Below are 7500 nucleotides of genomic sequence, written 5' to 3' on the forward strand. Positions count from 1 at the left end.
TCGAAAATCGTCTAGGACCGATACGGAAAAAGTTTCCTCTTAGCGGTGGGACTTAGAAAAATTTCCAGAGTTTTGTCGACGGAGTAGCACATCCGTCCATTATTTGCTAATAACTCGATAAATAATAATTGTAGCGAGTTTGGTGTTATGATATATATTGTTAGAAACCGTCTATATTACAGTGATATCACGTCGAAAATCGTCTAGGACCGATACGGAAAAAGTTTCCTCTTAGCGGTGGGACTTAGAAAAATTTCCAGAGTTTTGTCGACGGAGTAGCACATCCGTCCATTATTTGCTAATAACTCGATAAATAATAATTGTAGCGAGTTTGGTGTTATGATATATATTGTTAGAAACCGTCTATATTACAGTGATATCACGTCGAAAATCGTCTAGGACCGATACGGAAAAAGTTTCCTCTTAGCGGTGGGACTTAGAAAAATTTTCGTCGAACGTCCGACGGAGTAGCACATCCGTCCATTATTTGCTAATAACTCGATAAATAATAATTGTAGCGAGTTTGGTGTTATGATATATATTGTTAGAAACCGTCTATATTACAGTGATATCACGTCGAAAATCGTCTAGGACCGATACGGAAAAAGTTTCCTCTTAGCGGTGGGACTTAGAAAAATTTCCAGAGTTTTGTCGACGGAGTAGCACATCCGTCCATTATTTGCTAATAACTCGATAAATAATAATTGTAGCGAGTTTGGTGTTATGATATATATTGTTAGAAACCGTCTATATTACAGTGATATCACGTCGAAAATCGTCTAGGACCGATACGGAAAAAGTTTCCTCTTAGCGGTGGGACTTAGAAAAATTTCCAGAGTTTTGTCGACGGAGTAGCACATCCGTCCATTATTTGCTAATAACTCGATAAATAATAATTGTAGCGAGTTTGGTGTTATGATATATATTGTTAGAAACCGTCTATAGTACAGTGATATCACGTCGAAAATCGTCTAGGACCGATACGGAAAAAGTTTCCTCTTAGCGGTGGGACTTAGAAAAATTTTCGTCGAACGTCCGACGGAGTAGCACATCCGTCCATTATTTGCTAATAACTCGATAAATAATAATTGTAGCGAGTTTGGTGTTATGATATATATTGTTAGAAACCGTCTATATTACAGTGATATCACGTCGAAAATCGTCTAGGACCGATACGGAAAAAGTTTCCTCTTAGCGGTGGGACTTAGAAAAATTTCCAGAGTTTTGTCGACGGAGTAGCACATCCGTCCATTATTTGCTAATAACTCGATAAATAATAATTGTAGCGAGTTTGGTGTTATGATATATATTGTTAGAAACCGTCTATATTACAGTGATATCACGTCGAAAATCGTCTAGGACCGATACGGAAAAAGTTTCCTCTTAGCGGTGGGACTTAGAAAAATTTTCGTCGAACGTCCGACGGAATAGCACATCCGTCCATTATTTGCTAATAACTCGATAAATAATAATTGTAGCGAGTTTGGTGTCATGATATATATTGTTAGAAACCGTCTATATTACAGTGATATCACGTCGAAAATCGTCTAGGACCGATACGGAAAAAGTTTCCTCTTAGCGGTGGGACTTAGAAAAATTTCCAGAGTTTTGTCGACGGAGTAGCACATCCGTCCATTATTTGCTAATAACTCGATAAATAATAATTGTAGCGAGTTTGGTGTTATGATATATATTGTTAGAAACCGTCTATATTACAGTGATATCACGTCGAAAATCGTCTAGGACCGATACGGAAAAAGTTTCCTCTTAGCGGTGGGACTTAGAAAAATTTTCGTCGAACGTCCGACGGAGTAGCACATCCGTCCATTATTTGCTAATAACTCGATAAATAATAATTGTAGCGAGTTTGGTGTTATGATATATATTGTTAGAAACCGTCTATATTACAGTGATATCACGTCGAAAATCGTCTAGGACCGATACGGAAAAAGTTTCCTCTTAGCGGTGGGACTTAGAAAAATTTCCAGAGTTTTGTCGACGGAGTAGCACATCCGTCCATTATTTGCTAATAACTCGATAAATAATAATTGTAGCGAGTTTGGTGTTATGATATATATTGTTAGAAACCGTCTATATTACAGTGATATCACGTCGAAAATCGTCTAGGACCGATACGGAAAAAGTTTCCTCTTAGCGGTGGGACTTAGAAAAATTTCCAGAGTTTTGTCGACGGAGTAGCACATCCGTCCATTATTTGCTAATAACTCGATAAATAATAATTGTAGCGAGTTTGGTGTTATGATATATATTGTTAGAAACCGTCTATAGTACAGTGATATCACGTCGAAAATCGTCTAGGACCGATACGGAAAAAGTTTCCTCTTAGCGGTGGGACTTAGAAAAATTTTCGTCGAACGTCCGACGGAGTAGCACATCCGTCCATTATTTGCTAATAACTCGATAAATAATAATTGTAGCGAGTTTGGTGTTATGATATATATTGTTAGAAACCGTCTATATTACAGTGATATCACGTCGAAAATCGTCTAGGACCGATACGGAAAAAGTTTCCTCTTAGCGGTGGGACTTAGAAAAATTTCCAGAGTTTTGTCGACGGAGTAGCACATCCGTCCATTATTTGCTAATAACTCGATAAATAATAATTGTAGCGAGTTTGGTGTTATGATATATATTGTTAGAAACCGTCTATATTACAGTGATATCACGTCGAAAATCGTCTAGGACCGATACGGAAAAAGTTTCCTCTTAGCGGTGGGACTTAGAAAAATTTCCAGAGTTTTGTCGACGGAGTAGCACATCCGTCCATTATTTGCTAATAACTCGATAAATAATAATTGTAGCGAGTTTGGTGTTATGATATATATTGTTAGAAACCGTCTATATTACAGTGATATCACGTCGAAAATCGTCTAGGACCGATACGGAAAAAGTTTCCTCTTAGCGGTGGGACTTAGAAAAATTTCCAGAGTTTTGTCGACGGAGTAGCACATCCGTCCATTATTTGCTAATAACTCGATAAATAATAATTGTAGCGAGTTTGGTGTTATGATATATATTGTTAGAAACCGTCTATATTACAGTGATATCACGTCGAAAATCGTCTAGGACCGATACGGAAAAAGTTTCCTCTTAGCGGTGGGACTTAGAAAAATTTTCGTCGAACGTCCGACGGAGTAGCACATCCGTCCATTATTTGCTAATAACTCGATAAATAATAATTGTAGCGAGTTTGGTGTTATGATATATATTGTTAGAAACCGTCTATATTACAGTGATATCACGTCGAAAATCGTCTAGGACCGATACGGAAAAAGTTTCCTCTTAGCGGTGGGACTTAGAAAAATTTCCAGAGTTTTGTCGACGGAGTAGCACATCCGTCCATTATTTGCTAATAACTCGATAAATAATAATTGTAGCGAGTTTGGTGTTATGATATATATTGTTAGAAACCGTCTATATTACAGTGATATCACGTCGAAAATCGTCTAGGACCGATACGGAAAAAGTTTCCTCTTAGCGGTGGGACTTAGAAAAATTTCCAGAGTTTTGTCGACGGAGTAGCACATCCGTCCATTATTTGCTAATAACTCGATAAATAATAATTGTAGCGAGTTTGGTGTTATGATATATATTGTTAGAAACCGTCTATAGTACAGTGATATCACGTCGAAAATCGTCTAGGACCGATACGGAAAAAGTTTCCTCTTAGCGGTGGGACTTAGAAAAATTTTCGTCGAACGTCCGACGGAGTAGCACATCCGTCCATTATTTGCTAATAACTCGATAAATAATAATTGTAGCGAGTTTGGTGTTATGATATATATTGTTAGAAACCGTCTATATTACAGTTATATCACGTCGAAAATCGTCTAGGACCGATACGGAAAAAGTTTCCTCTTAGCGGTGGGACTTAGAAAAATTTCCAGAGTTTTGTCGACGGAGTAGCACATCCGTCCATTATTTGCTAATAACTCGATAAATAATAATTGTAGCGAGTTTGGTGTTATGATATATATTGTTAGAAACCGTCTATATTACAGTGATATCACGTCGAAAATCGTCTAGGACCGATACGGAAAAAGTTTCCTCTTAGCGGTGGGACTTAGAAAAATTTCCAGAGTTTTGTCGACGGAGTAGCACATCCGTCCATTATTTGCTAATAACTCGATAAATAATAATTGTAGCGAGTTTGGTGTTATGATATATATTGTTAGAAACCGTCTATATTACAGTGATATCACGTCGAAAATCGTCTAGGACCGATACGGAAAAAGTTTCCTCTTAGCGGTGGGACTTAGAAAAATTTCCAGAGTTTTGTCGACGGAGTAGCACATCCGTCCATTATTTGCTAATAACTCGATAAATAATAATTGTAGCGAGTTTGGTGTTATGATATATATTGTTAGAAACCGTCTATATTACAGTGATATCACGTCGAAAATCGTCTAGGACCGATACGGAAAAAGTTTCCTCTTAGCGGTGGGACTTAGAAAAATTTCCAGAGTTTTGTCGACGGAGTAGCACATCCGTCCATTATTTGCTAATAACTCGATAAATAATAATTGTAGCGAGTTTGGTGTTATGATATATATTGTTAGAAACCGTCTATATTACAGTGATATCACGTCGAAAATCGTCTAGGACCGATACGGAAAAAGTTTCCTCTTAGCGGTGGGACTTAGAAAAATTTTCGTCGAACGTCCGACGGAATAGCACATCCGTCCATTATTTGCTAATAACTCGATAAATAATAATTGTAGCGAGTTTGGTGTTATGATATATATTGTTAGAAACCGTCTATATTACAGTGATATCACGTCGAAAATCGTCTAGGACCGATACGGAAAAAGTTTCCTCTTAGCGGTGGGACTTAGAAAAATTTCCAGAGTTTTGTCGACGGAGTAGCACATCCGTCCATTATTTGCTAATAACTCGATAAATAATAATTGTAGCGAGTTTGGTGTTATGATATATATTGTTAGAAACCGTCTATATTACAGTGATATCACGTCGAAAATCGTCTAGGACCGATACGGAAAAAGTTTCCTCTTAGCGGTGGGACTTAGAAAAATTTTCGTCGAACGTCCGACGGAGTAGCACATCCGTCCATTATTTGCTAATAACTCGATAAATAATAATTGTAGCGAGTTTGGTGTTATGATATATATTGTTAGAAACCGTCTATATTACAGTGATATCACGTCGAAAATCGTCTAGGACCGATACGGAAAAAGTTTCCTCTTAGCGGTGGGACTTAGAAAAATTTTCGTCGAACGTCCGACGGAGTAGCACATCCGTCCATTATTTGCTAATAACTCGATAAATAATAATTGTAGCGAGTTTGGTGTTATGATATATATTGTTAGAAACCGTCTATATTACAGTGATATCACGTCGAAAATCGTCTAGGACCGATACGGAAAAAGTTTCCTCTTAGCGGTGGGACTTAGAAAAATTTCCAGAGTTTTGTCGACGGAGTAGCACATCCGTCCATTATTTGCTAATAACTCGATAAATAATAATTGTAGCGAGTTTGGTGTTATGATATATATTGTTAGAAACCGTCTATATTACAGTGATATCACGTCGAAAATCGTCTAGGACCGATACGGAAAAAGTTTCCTCTTAGCGGTGGGACTTAGAAAAATTTTCGTCGAACGTCCGACGGAGTAGCACATCCGTCCATTATTTGCTAATAACTCGATAAATAATAATTGTAGCGAGTTTGGTGTTATGATATATATTGTTAGAAACCGTCTATATTACAGTGATATCACGTCGAAAATCGTCTAGGACCGATACGGAAAAAGTTTCCTCTTAGCGGTGGGACTTAGAAAAATTTTCGTCGAACGTCCGACGGAGTAGCACATCCGTCCATTATTTGCTAATAACTCGATAAATAATAATTGTAGCGAGTTTGGTGTTATGATATATATTGTTAGAAACCGTCTATATTACAGTGATATCACGTCGAAAATCGTCTAGGACCGATACGGAAAAAGTTTCCTCTTAGCGGTGGGACTTAGAAAAATTTCCAGAGTTTTGTCGACGGAGTAGCACATCCGTCCATTATTTGCTAATAACTCGATAAATAATAATTGTAGCGAGTTTGGTGTTATGATATATATTGTTAGAAACCGTCTATATTACAGTGATATCACGTCGAAAATCGTCTAGGACCGATACGGAAAAAGTTTCCTCTTAGCGGTGGGACTTAGAAAAATTTTCGTCGAACGTCCGACGGAGTAGCACATCCGTCCATTATTTGCTAATAACTCGATAAATAATAATTGTAGCGAGTTTGGTGTTATGATATATATTGTTAGAAACCGTCTATATTACAGTGATATCACGTCGAAAATCGTCTAGGACCGATACGGAAAAAGTTTCCTCTTAGCGGTGGGACTTAGAAAAATTTCCAGAGTTTTGTCGACGGAGTAGCACATCCGTCCATTATTTGCTAATAACTCGATAAATAATAATTGTAGCGAGTTTGGTGTTATGATATATATTGTTAGAAACCGTCTATATTACAGTGATATCACGTCGAAAATCGTCTAGGACCGATACGGAAAAAGTTTCCTCTTAGCGGTGGGACTTAGAAAAATTTTCGTCGAACGTCCGACGGAGTAGCACATCCGTCCATTATTTGCTAATAACTCGATAAATAATAATTGTAGCGAGTTTGGTGTTATGATATATATTGTTAGAAACCGTCTATATTACAGTGATATCACGTCGAAAATCGTCTAGGACCGATACGGAAAAAGTTTCCTCTTAGCGGTGGGACTTAGAAAAATTTCCAGAGTTTTGTCGACGGAGTAGCACATCCGTCCATTATTTGCTAATAACTCGATAAATAATAATTGTAGCGAGTTTGGTGTTATGATATATATTGTTAGAAACCGTCTATATTACAGTGATATCACGTCGAAAATCGTCTAGGACCGATACGGAAAAAGTTTCCTCTTAGCGGTGGGACTTAGAAAAATTTTCGTCGAACGTCCGACGGAGTAGCACATCCGTCCATTATTTGCTAATAACTCGATAAATAATAATTGTAGCGAGTTTGGTGTTATGATATATATTGTTAGAAACCGTCTATATTACAGTGATATCACGTCGAAAATCGTCTAGGACCGATACGGAAAAAGTTTCCTCTTAGCGGTGGGACTTAGAAAAATTTTCGTCGAACGTCCGACGGAGTAGCACATCCGTCCATTATTTGCTAATAACTCGATAAATAATAATTGTAGCGAGTTTGGTGTTATGATATATATTGTTAGAAACCGTCTATATTACAGTGATATCACGTCGAAAATCGTCTAGGACCGATACGGAAAAAGTTTCCTCTTAGCGGTGGGACTTAGAAAAATTTCCAGAGTTTTGTCGACGGAGTAGCACATCCGTCCATTATTTGCTAATAACTCGATAAATAATAATTGTAGCGAGTTTGGTGTTATGATATATATTGTTAGAAACCGTCTATATTACAGTGATATCACGTCGAAAATCGTC

This window comes from Halictus rubicundus, unplaced genomic scaffold (genome assembly GCF_050948215.1).
Source record: "Halictus rubicundus isolate RS-2024b unplaced genomic scaffold, iyHalRubi1_principal scaffold0505, whole genome shotgun sequence".
In the NCBI taxonomy this organism is placed as follows: Eukaryota; Metazoa; Arthropoda; class Insecta; order Hymenoptera; family Halictidae; genus Halictus; species Halictus rubicundus.